A 17,808-nucleotide genomic window follows, 5' to 3' on the forward strand; every position below is an offset into this window, starting at 1 on the left:
TCTCCAGCCGAGGGGAGACTGGATCAAATAGCTCGAGGAAGTAACATTTCTAACATCCTAATACAAAACAGTGTAGAGCAATATCGTGAAAGCAAAGCTCGTGTGTCATAAAGAAAGTAATGTTTTATTGAATCAAGAACTTGATGTCAATTGTGCTTTTCGATTGCAGAAGCCTGTTGTTTATTGCAGCAGCACATTTTGTGAAAGTTCCTTCCTGGTTTACAGTAATTCACATTGATACACATCTAGTCTATGACACTGCCATCGCAAACAATAATTTACAACAGCTTCAGCTCTGCTCTTCCAGTGTTGGTTTTCAAGGACTGGAGCCAAGTTCTATTCACCACAAGTAAATCTGGGAGGAAGTTTACTTACTGTGAATAATAATTTACGTTTATCTACTATGGGTTAATTTGTTAAGCATAATTTTGAGGGTTTGATCACAGATCACTTTACATGACACCAAGCCTTCTGGCAACAGATGGAGTACACCTGTCCCAAAGCGGAAAAAAGATTTTTGCTCAGGTGTTAGCAGGTCTTGTTGAGAGAGCTTTAAACTAGATTTGAAGGGGGAAGGGGATAAAACCAGGCTCACTACAGCTAAGCTTGAGGGCAGTATGCCACTGTTTGAGGGAAGGTGTGCTGGAGAGATCCTTCAGTCTGCAGTCTCAGTAGACGTAGGTGATGGACATCCATGCAGCAGCAAGAATGCAAGAGTTATTGAGGTATTAGAAACACTGGAAGTACTTGTGGTCACACAGGAATTACAGCTCCTCCCCTCAAAAGGGTGGTGGGATCAATAGTCCAACTGAAGTGCATCTGCACCAATGCACACAGCATGGGCAACAAACAGAAGGAAATGGAAGCCATTGTGCAGCAGGAAAACTATGACATAGTTGCCATCACAGAAGCATGGTGGGATGGCTCACACAGTTGGAGTGCTGCAATGGATGGCTATAAACCCTTCAGAAGAGATAGGCAAGGAACAAGAACCCGGGGGGTAGCTTTGTATGTTAGGGAGTGTTTTGGTTGTCTAGAGCTTAATGATGATGACAAGACGGTTGAGTGTTTATAGGTAAGATTCAGGGGAAAGACCTGAACAAGGCAGATATCCTGCTTGACTAACCTGATTGCCTTCTATGACAAGATGATCTGCTTAGTGGACGAGGGAAAGGCTGTGGATGTTGTCGGCCTGGACTAGTAAAGCCTTTGACACCATATCCCACAGCATTCTCCTGGAGAAACTGGCTGCTCCTGACTTGGACAGGTGCACTCATTGCTGGGTTAAAAATTGTCTGGATGGCCAGATCCAGAGAGTGGTGGTGAATGGAGTTAAATCCAATTGTTGGCTGGTCACTAGTGGAGTTCCCCAAGGCTCAGTATTGAGGCCATTCCTATTTAATATCTTTATTGATGATCTGGACAAGGGGATCGAGTATATCCTCAGTGAGTTTGCAGATGAAACTAAGCTGGGTGGTAGTGTTGATCTGATGGAGGGTAGGAAGGCTCTGCAGAGGGGTCTGGACAAGCTGGATCAATTGGTGGAGACCAATTACTTGTTCACATTCAACAAGGTGAAGTGGCAGGTCCTGCACTTGGGTCACAACAACTCCATGCAGTGCTACAGGCTGTCTGGGGGCAAAGTGGCTGGAAAGCTGTCCAGCAGAAAAGAACCTGGGGGTGTTGATCGACAGCTGAGCCAGCAGTGTGCGCAGGTGGCCAAGAAGGCCAGTGGCATCCTGGCCTGTATCAGAAATTGTGTGGCCAGCAGGACCAGGGCAGTGGTTGTCCCCCTGTGGTCCACTTTGGTGAGGCTGCATCTCGAATCCTGTGTTTGGTTTTGGGCCCCTCACTTAGAAAAAAGACATTGAGGTTCTGGAGTGTGTTCAAAGAAGGCCAACGGAGCTGGTGAAAGGTCTGGGGCACATGAGAGTGGTTGAGGGAACTGGGATTGTTTAGTCTGGAGAAAAGAAGGCTCAGGGGAGACTTTATTACTCTCTACAACTACTTGAAAGGAGCTTGTAGCAAGGTGTGGGGCAGTTTCTTCTCTCAGGTAGCGAGATAGGACAAGAGGAAATGGCCTCAAGTTGTGCCAGGGGAAGTTTAGATTGGATATTAGGAGAAACTTCTTCACAGAAAGAGTGGTCAGGCGTTGGAAAAGGCTGTCCAGGGAAGTGGTGGAGTCACCATCCTTGGAAGTGTTCAAAAAAATGTGTAGATGTGGCACTTGGGGACATGTTGTAGTGGCAAACACAGTAGTGTTAGGTGAATGATTGTACTCGATAATCTTAGAGGTCTTTTCCAACCTTAATGATTCAATGATTTAATGCAGAACATTCAAAATGTTGCTGTATGGATGAAAAGAACCAGCAGTCATATGCTCAATTCATTTCAGAGATAAACCTGGTTCCTTTACAGTGAAACCTGAAAACAACCTTTAGTAAACATGGCAAAATGGAGAGTACATAAGCCAGTAACAAGTGGTGCTTCTCTGTTCTCTCTAATTATGCAATAAAAAGATGTTCAGCTTCACCTTGAAGTCCTTCTCTGTGTTGCTCTTCCTACACAATGGATTGAACCTCTTCAATTTGCTACTTTCTTTTTATTCAGCTAATGTGGAGATACTAGTGGAAGTGATTGAGACTAAGGAGTGCAGCATCATCTTGAGCATTCAAGGAAGCTGAGTGCATGACTCCCCAGCATGATGAGAGAAGAATACACAGTAAAATCGTATTTTTCTTTGAGTCTAAGAAAAAAAGCAGTGGCCAAGTCACTACATTGCTAGCATGCTTGTATTTTTCATGTTATAGCATATAAAGGTATTCTCTTGTTTTATATTTTGTTAATAGAAAGCCTGCACTCTTGTTTGTGATCCCTGGAAAACTTTTGGTTTGTGAGACTATGATCTCAAAAGCACTCACATCTGACAGGAGTAGCAACACCATTGGTGGAGTGGTAGCCTCAATAAGTCTCTTTTCTGGCACCAACTGTTCCCTCCCTCAAAGTATAACCTTAGAGGCCATTACTTGTCCTTGAAGAGGGCTGAGTGAGAGTGGGTGATGCTGCTACCCACTTGCACCAGCTGCCTGTGCTGCCTTTGCAGCTGGTTGCACTCCCTGAACAGTGTAGCTGGTGCTTTTCTAGTGTTCACTATGGAGTGGTGTGGCAATTCTGCTGTGGAGACTCCCTCTCTAATGTACCTCCAGGTGTGACTGGCTCTCCCTTTCCTCTGGCTGCTCCACAGAGCCACCACCTTGCTGGACCAGCCCAAAAATTCTGCACTCACACAACACAAACAGGTTTCAGTCCAGCCCCTCCTGTCCTTCACAAGCCAGTGCGAGGTACAGCTGTCTGTTCAGCATCAGATAGCTCCCAAGGCATGCCAGTCAGCAGAGCCTGTTGGGTTCAGGTCTTCTTCATAAGAGGGTGAAACAGCTGCAGTCCCCAGTAGCTGGTGACTGCTGTGCTGGGATGCCTCTCTTCCCACCAGCCCATGTGCAGAGCACAGTCCCTCCTCAGCCACCCTTTCACAACCGGCTTTTCAAAGGGCCTCTTGCTCTGTGAAGCTGGTGTTGCTGGCTGCCCTCACCCAGCAGGCACGCCAGCCTGTTGAGACCTTCCCTTGCAACTTCCATGTGTGGTGTATATTAGATAAGCCTTAAAGAGATTGCACCTACTTCAGTAAGTAGCTCAAAAGTGTAGCATGCCACAGCAGTGAAGAAACCCCTTTATTCCATTAGATTAGATGTTAGGCATAATGTGAGATGCTTTCATCTTTCATCTACACCCAGATTTCCTCACTGAAGTCAATAGGAGCTGCACCTTTAGGATTAAGAAAATAATTTGACCCAGTTAGGTGTCACAAAACAGACTTCAGTGAATTACAGGCTGAAGAGAGAGCAGAATGTTGCCCATTGTATTTACTATCATGTTTGTTTTGGGAGCTAAATTATTCCTCCTAATTCTGCTAGCAGTGTAATATGCTGTCTCAGTAATGGAAAGCATATGAAAGCAAGCAGATGGTGAAAGCAGAAAAAAACCCCAGCATGTCCTGATAATGTAGTAAGCAAGTTCATTTTTTTGGCATTAGGCTTTCATAACCAAGGCATGGTGATAACAAGTACAGACACATTTTTAGAGCACAGTTCATCAAAAAATACAGCCAGTTTCATTGCAGGGCAATGGAAGATTACTGTTTGAGACTTCTCTATAGATAAAACCTAGATGTAAATGTTGTTGAATTAGACCCATCATTTATTATTGCTAGAAGATGAGTGACAGAACAGATACTGGTCAGAGTGATTCCATCACAAGTCCTGTGTTCTCTCATATCATTGCAAATGTAGAGCCTTTCACCCACTAATTTGCAAATATGTCATCATCCTGCATTACAGAAATACCACAGACCCTTCAATACAGGTTGCTATCACAGAGGGCAGTATTGGAAATTTAAAGTATTTTATTTTCCTTTTAAAGTATGCAGCCTCCAGGTTGAAATTTTGAAGTCCAAGGTTGTTGCTTCTTGGGTATTTGTGTGTATATGCAGTACATGAAGCTCCCAGTCTGACTCCTGCAGCCCTTAACTTCTTCTACCCACATGCCCCATTCTTCCAGAACAGAAGGCAGATCAGCCTCAGTGGGAAAAACTCCCACTTGTTTAGCAAGTCTGAGAAAACTGAGACAACCTTGATGCACCGGCCGAGCAAAAGGCCCTGAAATGTGGTTTCTGGGGAGGACACTATCCAGACTGATGACCTCCAAACGACATTTATTAGTCTCTCAGGACTAAACATGGGCAGAAGCAATGCCAGATTCACCACTTATCATTTTAAGATTCTTCAAAGAAGGGATAAATGATCTTTGTTATAATCTTTATTTGAAGCAATGCAGACACATCTTCATGTAGCTGCAACATGGACCGACCTTCACCTTCCAGGAGTTTTGGCTTTAGATAGAGTAAGGGAGGAGGAGATGTGAAAGGCACTGCTGCAGTCCTGAGACTAAATGTCCGTGTACAATCAAGGCAATAAACCCAGACCTGAGTACACTGATCTCTTCTACTGGGAAAATGGGTAAGGAGAGACAGACCCATTTCTCATTGAAGTACCTAATTGGTTACAATGCCTTTTTTTTTTTCACCATGCAGTAATGCAGCATACTAAGTAATGTGAGGGGTTTGTTTTTAAAAAATATTCCATATACGTCTGGATCATTCCTAACTTGAAGAAACACAGGCAAAAGAGTGGGTTTGATTGTTTGATCCCTCTGAGGACTTTGTATTTGCTGCTTCCTTAGGAAAGTTTTCTCTCTTTATAATTTTAGTAATGGCTTGCTGATTGAACATCCTAGGAGTTAATGTTTTTATTTCAGGATTGCTTTTAGTATCTTTGTGGGGTGGGGGGTGGCAGTGACATCATTCACATTTCTTTGCTGTCCCTATGTCCCCTTCACTTCATTACTTGGGCCAGGACATGGAATGGGGAAGAAATGAAATCAACAGTCTTGTCCCCAGGTCCCAGCTCTTTTTCTGTTCCTTTGCCTTGGTACCATTTTTCCTGGTGCTGTCTCCCCTTTCCAGGTCTTGGGGATATGGTAGAGCAGACCTTTGTTGCCAGGCCCACATGACTTTGGCAGCCTGAGCTGGGGTGAAATCTGAGCATTTCTGCTGTCAGCGCCTTGGACAGGGACTGACCTGGGAATGTGCCCCAAAACACTGAACTCAGACCCACAAGCCAGGGCAGTGGCTGAGCCAGTGGCTGACATGGCTAGTGAGTCACTGGCAGAGGTCCTGTCAGAGTATTGCTTTCCTCTGTTGTGCTGCCTTTCTGTTACCCATGAATCTCTTATAGGGCAAGAACCTGAGGTCCCCTCTGCAGAGAATTGAGTCCTTGATCCCAAATTGTTTAGGCTGAGCTCAGCAAGCCTGTTTTTCAAAGCAAAGCCTGCTCTCCATGAGTAAATTTCCCTTTCAATTTTTTCTTGACAATCCCACAGTAAATAGCTTTAAATGCAGTGTCTGTGTGTAACTGCTCTTTTTGGTGCGTTTCCCGTAATGAGCCATAACATATGTGTGTGTCTTTACACACCTTGGAACAATGCTATGCAAGCATTAGGAGATTTTTCTAACAAGTAGTGAATGTGCTGCTTTTCACAGCTCACCCAAACACTCCTGCTTGATAAGCCTGCCTGTAGAGGGATGTTTTCTGTATTTCTAGGATCAGAGGAAAAGTGAAAAAAAAAAGGTGGGAGGCATATTTGAATATTTTAAACTGCTAATTGTGACGGAAACAACTCACACAGAGGACGCTTTTTGGATGGGGAAGCCTGAGGAAGTGTGTCTGTGGAGCTGTAACACTGTCCAGAGAAGGAAGTTCAGCAGGAAGTGCAAAGACTTGAAGTCTTTGCTACTTCCTATATCTGTGCATCCTTGAGTGATTTGTTCCATTTTTCCCTCTGACAAGCACGATGCCAGTATACCTATAGCCATCCTCAGACAGTTTAATTCACAGTATTAAAATCACAGCAGCACTATGTGTACCTCACACACACATAACAGTGCAGGAACAGTATTCTTCCCAGTGATGTTGTCTTCATTAGCACCAAGCAGACGGTCAAGAGACATTACTGACCACACCATGAGCAGCACCTCCAGAGTTGGGCAGGTGGGGTGTTCTCCCTGACCCTGACTGCTCCTGAGTCCCTAACTCCTGAACTACTCTAGTTAGAAGTGTTCTAGCCCTGAGGCTCAGAAAACATCTTTCTGAAGAATAAGATTTTTGCTCCATTTCTGATTTTTACCTGAAGCCACCCAGTCTGCACTAGCTAACAGGTATTTTTCAGAAGGATCTTTAGGCAAAGTCCTTCTTATTTCAGTACAGAGTTGCACTGTTATTCAACACATTGCATTTTCCAGAAATAGATATTTCCTGGAAAATATAGCAGATGTTTTTGCCTATTGGTGGTTCTTCCATCTTTGGTTACCCTCACAAGTGAAAGATCTTGCTGTAGTCCATCTTCCAGTGAGGATGAGTCCCTGGGACAATGGTGTTCCTGCAGGAGAAGCAAGGTGGGAAGCAATGCTCAAGGGCAGAGGATGCATGGCTGGAAAGCATGATTGCAGGGCAAAATATCATGTGCACGTGTTTTGAAATATTATCTAAGTCCAATTCTAACTTCGGCAGGCACACACCAATCCTCCAGATTTACACCAAACCCCCGACTGTGCCCAATGCTAATACCAGCTCCACAGCCCCACCCTGCTCTCACCTGGAAGATGTTACTCTGTGCAGAGATTTTTGTCAGCACCAAAGTCAAGAGATTCCTAATTATAGTTCCCACAACAACCATAACCCCAGGTATTCTGAACAAATACTGTAAAAACTCTGAAGTTAGTTGTGTAAGTGTTTCTCAGTACGGTGCCTGAGGGACCTGCATAGTACAACAGGCTCAGAGATGCTGCCTGCAACCTCCAACACACCTGCCCCTGCAAAACCCAAGCACAGCTGAAAGAGGGGTTTGGGGGTAAAACTTTTTGACAGCTGATGCCAAGCACCAGATATTCTGGGGTAGCTGAGGAGTTTCTGGTAATCTGAGGCTATAGTTCTGGTACTGGAGAAGGTGGCAACCCACACTGTATGTCAGAGCCAGTGAGCAGCAGGTGTCTGCTGAGCCCTGCAGCAACACAGACTAACCAGCATCCTTGCACAATGCATCTTCTGGTCTATTTACTGCACTTAAATGGCCTTTGTAATTTTGGTCTCAGACAGTCTACAGCAGAGTCTGTGCCTCCCAAGTCTGAGGGTCATAACTGCATTTTCCAGTAGCGACAGAATAAGATACAGAACCAGAATTTCACGGGTAAATTAGTGCCAGGACCTGATGGCTGGAGTCCACAGGCTATGACCTCCTATCTCCAGCAGCATTTGTATTTTCCTCTGTTATTTCAAATGTTTTATAGGAATGTTATCTAGTCTAGTCTAAACGATGATCCCACTTGCTCTTGAGAGTTGTACTCTGTGAGGGAGAACATTGAAAACTTTTATTATCCCCAGTGTTTGGGCCCAGACACAGAGGGGTGGATGCTCCACAGTCAGGACTCTTCCATCCCTTTGCCACCCCAGCCTGTGCTCTCTGCCTGCAGTCATACAGAACAAGAGCTACCACCAGCTTCACAGTCCCTTCCCACCCCTGCTGCAGCTGTGCTCCTTCCCCAACCCAGGGACAAAGCTGTCTTTGTAGTGATGAGGAGATGTATGGCCTCAGTGGCATTACTCCACACACATATTAATGGCAGAAGAGAGGAAAAACTGGGTCACACATTCCAAGCTAAACCAACTATAGAGAAAGATCTGAGCAGTGATGTTCCTGCCTCTGGATATGCTGTCTCCTAAAGCAGGCAGCACTTCAGATCTCCAGCTCCATTTCAGTCCTGTCCACTTAAAAAAACCCAGGTGTTGATGAAGGAACTGTCTGTTTCTGCTTTGGCATGTCAGGAGTAATCACTTGACTCATTACCTTAAAAGCAATGAATCTCTCTTTATCTTGATGGTAACTTAGTAAAGAAAACTAGTGGCCACCTCAATTATCTGGAAGAGGCTAAATGACAACTTCCTACATGCTCTATACAAATCAGCCAGATAGCTTCAAAGCCCATATTGGTTCCAAGTGGCTGGATATATCCAGAGTGGTTAAAATAGGCCAGCATACAGTGCTTTGTCATCCTGGCACATCCTAGCCATCCTGCTGCTGGCCAAACAAGGACATATGGGTATTTCTTGAGTTTTCTCTGTGATTAGACATAGCATCCTGTAACAGTTTGGGAACAAACAGCAACTGTTTTAGTCATGCCTTAAAATTTGGTAAATATCCCACCAAACTATCTCAAAGCATTTCACAAGCCTAGTCCTTCTCTTTACTCAGGTATTCACTGCAGGGAGTAAGACCCCTTCATAAGGATTTGCTTTTGTTTTCCATTTTCCACCTGCAATTTGGGAAGAAGGCTATTCAACCACCTTTGTAAAGGAATTTGGGAACTCTATAAGGAGAGTGTTCTTTAGGTATCAGATATCAGTAGCAGCCTGTCACATTGAATTCAGCTGGGGAACAGCTGGCTCCTCCGTTGCAGCACTGGTTGAGGACTCAACTCCCAGATGTATTAAGACTCCATGTGTGACTGAATCTTTTTGCATCTTTCTGTCTCACCTGTAAAATGGAGACAATAGTGTTTCACTGTTTGCATGAGTGTTGAGAGGTAGTACATTCATGGTACTGAGAACATCTCCGTGCAAATACATGCAACAGATAATTGTGCAATAGCTGTAGACAGAGCATTCATTTGGGTCTGTATTCAGCAGACTATGGAAGGAACCAGACTACTAAAACCTCTATTCTAGGGCAAAATGCCTGAAGATCACTTCCAGACATCCAGGTGTCACTGAACATTGTGAGGTGTGGTATCCAAGTTTGGACTTGAAGGTAGATTCCACGGCTAATTCCTACTTAATTTATAATAGCCTGAACCTCAACAAGAACTCCAACTACTGACTTACTGGAAATCTGATTCTGGATTCAGCTGCCCATTTTGTACTTTGGGTCTGTATCTTAAAATTACTCTGTTGTCTGCTTCAATCTACTCTGAAGCTGGAGATTTATGTCTACAGGAGGCAGGGAAACATATTATGTTGCCAAACTACTTCCACTCTTTTCCAGTATTACAAGTCAGCGAATGGTGGGTTGGTCTTGTGATTTCCATCCTGCAATTTAAACCAGATGGGCTACCCTTGCAACATAAACACTGAAGCAAGAAAAGCCAAAAATTGGCAGAAGTTCTGTTTCCTGATAAACTGCATGATTATGACTTACATTTTTTAACAAGATGCACATAAAGCTAGTTTACAGGATAACTTGATCACTTTCTTTGATTCATCCCAATAAAATATGGAGGTTTTGTTTTCTCAGGGAACAAGGAGGTGACCATAGAACAATACAGAGGCTGACCTTATTAGAAACAGAAAGCTCTCAGGCTGCAGAAGGAAAGACTCTCTCAGTAAAGTTCACAATAAATTAATTCAAATATATGAACAATTAAACATGATCCGGTGACATGTTACTGCCATCAGCTCGGGTGAGACTAACAAACCAGAGCACAAACTTTGGCAACTGAGAGAGATTATGGAAAATCCGTGGCCAGGTTTCTCCATCTGCATCAGGGCAGAGCTGTTCTCTTGCTGTACAATACTCCAGTCCTACTGCTTGTAACAGGTGTGGGGCTAATATCTGTGAGGTTTCCCTCTTGAGAAAAAAACAAGGTGAAGACACAAAATGCAGCATCTGTTGCATAGCTGCATAGGCACCTAGCCATAGCTCCTGGGATGTGAGTAGGACAGGAGTTGTTACAGTCAATGAAAGAGAGGATTTAATCTGGATCAAACCTGAAGACAAAAAGGACAAACCCACAAGCCCGTGCTGTATTTTATTGTTTGTTGCCACCATGTTTTTCACTTGCAATTCCTTCAGTTTTATACAAGTATCAGTCTTTTTTATATGCCTGAAAAGTATTGAATGTGTGGCTGGCATACTGAACTAAAAGGACAGTGCTAAAAATCTCTCTCCTTTCATTTACTCTTTACATGCACGAAAGACAAGACAGGATCAGAAGCAGAGGCAAAAAAGAGACCCAGAGAATTAGATACCACTCATTTCAGAACTTGAAAGCCAGTGAAATAACAAGATGCTGTGAAAAAATATCTTCCATAACTAAAATGGCTGATTGGTGAGACTTGCAGTGAAGGACAGTGGATAATCTGTATGTGGCCTTTCTAAAAACATTGCTGGAAGAAGCTAGACCTACATACCTGGGAAACTCAAAGCCAGATGAAGTTACATGGGCACTTCAAATCGCAGGCTCGCAGGCTAGCTTCAGTGGCACACAGCAAGTTAGTGCAACACTAGAGCAGACCCAAAGCTGCTCCTCCACAGCCTTGGGCACCAGCAGAGCTAAAATCAACATCATCTGCCAAAGACATGTCTTGGGAAGCTGTCAGGAACAGCCTTCATGGCAGGTGCAGCCCAAGTTTTGACAAATCCCAGGGTAATGGAGATTAAAAGATTGATGGTCTGATTTACGCTCTTTTGACTTAAAATGCATGTGCTTCTCTACCCAGGTCTGAGGCACTATGGCAGCCCAAAGCCTCTGTAGCAGATTTGGGGATGGAGCAGCTGAATTTGCTGAGCTGGCAAAGAGCTCTGGGAGATCTGTCAGGACAGTTGCAGAAGCCTGGAGCAGCTTTCTGACTGTTCCTCAGCCACAGCAAACTGGGATTCTCTACATTTTTAATCCATTTCTATGCTAAATAAAGTAGATTTTCTTGAACCACATGAGAAAGTGGTCTGTGCTGAGAAGGATTACCTTTTGCTGAAGGGGAGTGGTGCTGTCACACAGGGAATGATGGTGGTTCAGCAGTGTCATATTGGAGGCAGAGCAGAGCTACACTAGAGGGCAAAATGCTTAACCCCACTCAAGTTAGATGCAAGAAAGTGCAACTGCCTGTACTCAGAAGCATGGTGGGAGGGCAGCATGGAGGGTGCTAGCCTGAGAATCACAGAATTACAGAATATGATGAGTTGGAAGGGACCCATAAGGATCATTGAGTCTAACTTCTGGCCCTACACAGGACAATCCCCAAGAGTCACACCCTGTGCCCAAGAGTACTGTCCAAATGCTTCCTGAACTCTGTCAGGCTTGCTGCTGTGATCACTTCCCTGGGGAGCCTGTTCCAGTGCCCAACCTCCCTCTGAATGAAAAATCTTTTTCTAATATCCAACCTAAACCTCCCCGACACAAGGCCCTTCACCATCTTCATTGCTCTCCTTTGTACACTCTCTCATAGCTTAATGTCTTTTTTATATTGCAGCACTGAAAACTTCACATGACATTCAAGGTGAGGTCGCACCAGTGCAGAGCAGAGCAGAGCGGGACAATCCCCTCCCTCGACTGGCTGGTGATGCTTTGCCTGATGCCTCCCAGGATGCAGTTGGCCCTCCTGGCTGCCAGGGCACTGCTGACTCAAGTTCAACGTGCCATCAACCAGCACCCCCAGATCCCTTTCCATGGCACTGCTTTCCAACATCTCTATTCCCCAGTCTGTACATACATCTGGAGTTGCCCAATTCCAGGTGCAGAATCTGACACTCTCCTTCGTTGAATTTCATATGGTTGGTGATTGCCCAGCCACTTAATATGTCGAGGTCTCTCTGCAGGGCCTCCCTGCCTTAGTCAACAGCCTCTCTCATTTTTGTGCAGTCTGGAAACTTGCTTAGTATCCCTTCCTGTCAGATGAGAAGAAGTGAGAGAAGGGAGAACAGGAAAAGGCTGGCAAGAAGATGCTGATGTGAATGAGGCAGCATAGTGAGCATCCCTTTGCCTCAGACTAGACCTAGAATAGACAGAAAAAACTGACTGCATTTTTGTGGTTGCAAGGCTGCAATCAAAGTAAAACCTGTAACTAATGTGTAAATTCCAGGATGATTGATTAAAGAATTAGAAAGGAAAGGAAAACTAATTTTATAAAACATTGAAAGACTATCATGCTTCCTAACTCATACAGATCTCCTCAGACAGACAGGTAGGACTAAGTTTGGAAGTAGCAGAACAGCTTCATAAGTGTTTTCTGGTAGTTCTACATTATTCTCCATTCTGCCTTTGAATACTCAGTCTTTTTTCCACTGACCATAAAGCATATGCTGTCTTGGATCCTGGTTGTATGAGACTAACAGATAACCTTCTTATTTTTTACATTCAGTCTTTCAGCATTTCTGACACTGAAAATCCTCTTTTACAGTTTCAAGTTGAAAAATCTTTGTGGCAGATTTGGCATTGCCTGTAATAATTTATGAATGTGACATGTTGACATGTTTATTGTGTGCATACATTGAGCTACATCAATAGCTGGATTGTCAAGATGTGTACCCAGGGGAGTGAAGATGGATCCAGGCATACATTTTTGAGGAAACACTTGGGAAACAAAGCAAGCTGTGATGTTTTGGCTGGGCCCCTGCTAGGCTCACTGGAGAGATTTCCCTGGGAGGAATGTGGGCGCCTGCAAAACAAGACATGAAAGACCCCAGAGAATTTACAGAGGACCATTGAAACAGAAGTTTTTGAGAGTAAGACTCCAAAAGGGGTTGAAAGTGCTCAGATCTGTAGATGTTTAATTTAGTAGATGTTGGCAAGACCACAAGAAAAAGTTCATGTGAAATATTTTTTAACCAACATGCTTTGTTTCATTGGTTAAGTAGCTCATCTGTTTTAAAAATGTTTGGGTCATGCAGGAAGGCTGAAGGTCTCTCTTCTCATATACGTGGGTGAGCTTGGAAAATGCATAGTTTATGTAGACTGGAGCTTGCCTTTAGTATGTGGGAATCAAATTATCCCATGCATGGAAAGCTAAAAGCTCAAGGTCTGCCATAAGCAGAAGGTAAGTCAGAAAGGCCACTGGCAGCCAGAGATATAGCAGTAACCATAACAACACCATCATCTTTTTTATAAGTCTTTACATGTAATTCTGCTAATGACTTTTATTAAACATTTAAGCCTTAGCATTCAAGTGATTCATATTTGTTACAAAAAAAGTCCCATTAACACAAAGTACAAGTTGAAACAAAGTTAATGAGCCCTAATACTTGCAGGATAATTCAAAGTTTACGGGTAGTATTAACAAAAATAATAAGGAAGAGTGCAAAATCCAGTTTCATTTTCCACCAGAGAACATGAGTTTTATCCTTTTGTTTCATAATATTAAATCTATTGCTCAAGTGACTCTTACACTGTTAATAAAGTAGTGCAAGAACACATATATGTGCATAATTAAGTACCCCTATGTGACCATAAAAGGTCTGTCTGGTTGTCCAGAGGGAAGGCGAGTGGAACTTGATTCATCAGCATGAAAGAGGGAATGTCATTACTGTAATCTCCCTGTATTTCACTACTTTGATGGGGCTCAGTCTTACGTGGTAGGCTGGTTGGGTGTTCATGGCTGGGCTTCGCGAACGAAGATTTGGGAAGGGCTCTACCCACGTTTGTTGCAAGCGCGCTGGTGGCTGAAAAGGCCAATACGAGACAGGCATGTCCGATTGCAAAAGGCACAGCAGAAAGACTCCTTAGGTGGTATATTCTGCAAGGCACGATTCTTTCTACGTTGCCTTTTCTCCTCAAGGGTGATCCTGCGTGCTTTCTCAAAAGCATCAGCAGCGTTGTAGATGGTGTGTCTCCAGACCTCCCGATTGGAGGCCAGAGTAGACCAGTTATGGTGGTCAATATGGCCAAGGCTGAGATGTTGTTTTAGGGAGTCCTTGTATCTCCTCTTCGGGGCTCCTCTCTTGTGGCAGCCGGTGGCAAGTTCACCATAAAGCAGGATCTTAGGGAGGCAGTGGTCCTTCATCCTGGAGACGTGCCCTGCCCAACGCAGCTGTGTTCTCAGCAACATGGCCTCAATATTTGTAACTGCTGCTTGTTCTAGAACAGATGTATTGGTCACATAATCTGACCAGTGGATGTTTAGGATTGAACGGAGACAGCGTTGATGGAAGGAGACGCAAGTGGTGGCGGGAGATGACCCATGATTCAGATCCGTATAGGAGAGTAGACAGCACAATGGCTCTGTAAACACTGATCTTTGTACTTTTCTTCAGGTGTTTATTTCACCAAACTCTTTTATGAAGCTTTCCGAAAGCACTATATGCCTTTGCTAACCTGTTGTCCATCTCTCCGTCAATCTTACCATCCGAGGAGATGAGGCTACCAAGGTAATTAAACTGCTGGACTGATTTGAGTTCTGATTGGCCAATGGTGATGTGGGGATGATGGGGGACTTCTTGAGGTGCAGGTTGATGGAGAACTTCTGTCTTCTTTAGACTGACTTCCAGCCCAAAGAGCTCAGCAGCATCTGCAAAGCAGGATGTTAAATGCTGCTGAGCTGCTTCTGTGTGGGCAACAAGGGCGGTGTCATCAGCATAAAGCAGCTCCCGGACAAGGTGGTTTAAGGTCTTGGTGTGGGCCTTCAGCTGCCTTAGGTTGAAAAGGCTTCCATCAGTACAACATCGAATGTAGATACCGTCCTGATCATCGAGGTCTGCCATGGCCCTTTGGAGCATCATGCTGAAAAAGACTGTGAATAGGGTAGAAGTGAGAATGCAGCCTTGTTTCACTCCATTCTTTATTAGAAAGGGCTTGGAAAGTGTGTTGCCATACCTGACTTGGCCGTGCTGATCCTCATGGAGTGAGATGATCATTTCAAGGAACTTGGGGGGACAACCTAAACGTTCCAAAATCTGCCACAGACCTCTTCTGCTCACAGTATCAAAAGCCTTGGTGAGGTCGACAAAGGTTACACAAAGACCTTTGTTCTGTTCCCTACACTTCTCTTGCAGTTGTCTGAGAACAAACACCATGTCTGTGGTACTTCTGTTGGCTCTGAAACCACAGTGACTTTCAGGTAGAATTCCTTCTGCTATAGCGGGTATTAGTCTGTTCAAGAGTATTCTTGCCAGGATTTTGCCAGCAATGGAGAGCAGAGTAATACCATGGTAATTTGAGCAGTCTGATTTAGTACCTTTCTTCTTATACAAGGTGATGATGACTGCATCACGAAGGTCTGATGGTAGTTCGCCTAGTTCCCAACAGCGCACCACAAACTCGTGCAATTTGGCATGGAGTGCAAGGCCCCCATGTTTCCAGACTTCGGGTGGAATTCCATCAACCCCAGCTGCCTTGCCGATTTTCACCTGCTGTATGGCCTTGAGGGTTTCTCCTAAGTGGGGGCAGTATCCTGGTTGGGTGTACAGCACTGGTAACAGGAGCATTTTGGTGCAGGGTCTGGGCCGTATGCCCTGTGCATTGGAGAGGCAACACTTAAGTTGACCTGAAACTGCATACGTAAGTATTCGTCCTATGGAAATCATAAGCATACCTCAAATCAGACACGCAAAAAACCTGAGGCACTAGGTATAATAGATATACCTGAAAAGTTAGGGGAATTTTTTTATTATTTGCCTTCTGGTTTTGCAGTGTCAGATATGACTAGCAAATGGGTAAGTGGAAAAAAGTCACTGACATCTTCCTGCCCTTGAAAATGTGATCTAGCTTAAAGCACTGGCATTTCAATCTTTGCGTTCAAATGAAGAGACCAAACAAGTTCAAGAAACAAAATGGGTAAACAGCACAGCTATAAAATGACATTTCGGAAGTGATGAGTGAGCAGTTGTATGGTGACCAATTTCCTATCAGTTATGCTCAATTTCATGTGGCCCGCATTAACTACAATACCTGGCCTGGTAGTAGCTCCCCACACATCCCAGTCATGATAAAAAACTTTGGAAATGAAAAAAGGAAATGGGTAGCAACATAACACAATGGAGTTGTGGAGTAGGGCACACACGGCCCCCTGTGCAACACCTAACTCCAGTCCTTGGTAAATAATCACACGGCGCTGCTGTTTAAGAGACATGAGGGGTTTTATAGCAGGACCTAGAGCTACTCCATTGATGCAGGCAAGATCCTTTTGAGCTTCCTCCCCTGTGGGACTGAAGCCTTTCCTAAGGGGGATCCCTGTGGCAAAGGGCCTCTCATCTGTCTGACTCTGGAGCAAGCACCACGTTTTGCCAGAAGCAGAGAGGAGGCGGCAGGGACATTTTCTCTTGAGGTAGAAGAGTCACCTGTGCCCTAGGGCTGCTCTAGGGGCAGCAAACTCAGGCCAAGAGACAAATAACCCAGGAGCTGCTGGCTGGAGAGCCTGGATTTACAGACTCTCCAGGAAAATGAGGCTTAATGAAAAACTCAATGGAAAATTAGATAAAATGGACTGACGTGGACATCAGAAAACTTCTACAGCATAAATCATAAATTCTTCCCTGTTTGGAGAGAGGTAAGAATTTCATCTCCATTAATTTAATCTGGCAGATAGAGATAACAAAGCAGCCCTCTACATGGGAGAGTTAACATTGCTTGGATTGATTCAGAGAGACAAGATGCACTTGCAGGCATAGGAAAAATGCATCTCTGATAAAATTTCCACTATTAATATTTTTCCCTTGCAAATGTGGGTCTTCTAAAACACTCTTTTCTTTAGAAAGGATCTAAATGAGGAGGAGGTGGGAAGTAGAGCTACAAAGCATGTAAGAAAGCCTCAAATACATGAGTGGGAGGAAGGAGGAAGAAATGAAAGAATAATGAAGCTTGCATCACTGGGAGCAAACAAGAGGAGAAGGGAAATGCATGTACTTGTGGCTAAATTTTGCAGGAACTTAGGCTGAGGTTTAAAATGGCTGTGGTTAGCGTAGATACAGGCACAGAGTAATTCAAATGACTTGATCAAAGGACAAAGAAATGTTACTACTGATTTCATTAGGAAAATTACCTAGCTTAGAGTTAATGGGTAAGCACAGAAAAAAATGCCTTCTTTGTAATGTTGATATGAAGTAGCCCTGCAAAGGGTTAATCAATACCTGTAGTATCTACAATCATTATGAGATTCGGGAATTTCTTCAGTGGGGCCAGGATTTCGCCCTTTGTGGAAACTGCTTTAAAAAAAAATAATAAAAATCCTGTTATTAACATGGTGCCTGGGGTCCCCAGCTCAAGCTGCATCGATAGCTGAGCCCAAATGCTCGCTACTCTTGGGGTGCTGTCACTAAAACTTAATCAGGTGTTTCTGTTTTGAGAGCATCTCCAGTGGCCACCACTCCAGTGGCTACCCATCTGAATCAAGAAACAAGTCTGGAAAAGGATCCTAGGGTTGGGTTTATTCCACAGCT

Source organism: Manacus candei, unplaced genomic scaffold (assembly GCF_025592945.1).
Source record: "Manacus candei isolate 608988 ecotype Guabito, Panama unplaced genomic scaffold, ASM2559294v1 h1tg000067l, whole genome shotgun sequence".
NCBI lineage: Eukaryota > Metazoa > Chordata > Aves > Passeriformes > Pipridae > Manacus > Manacus candei.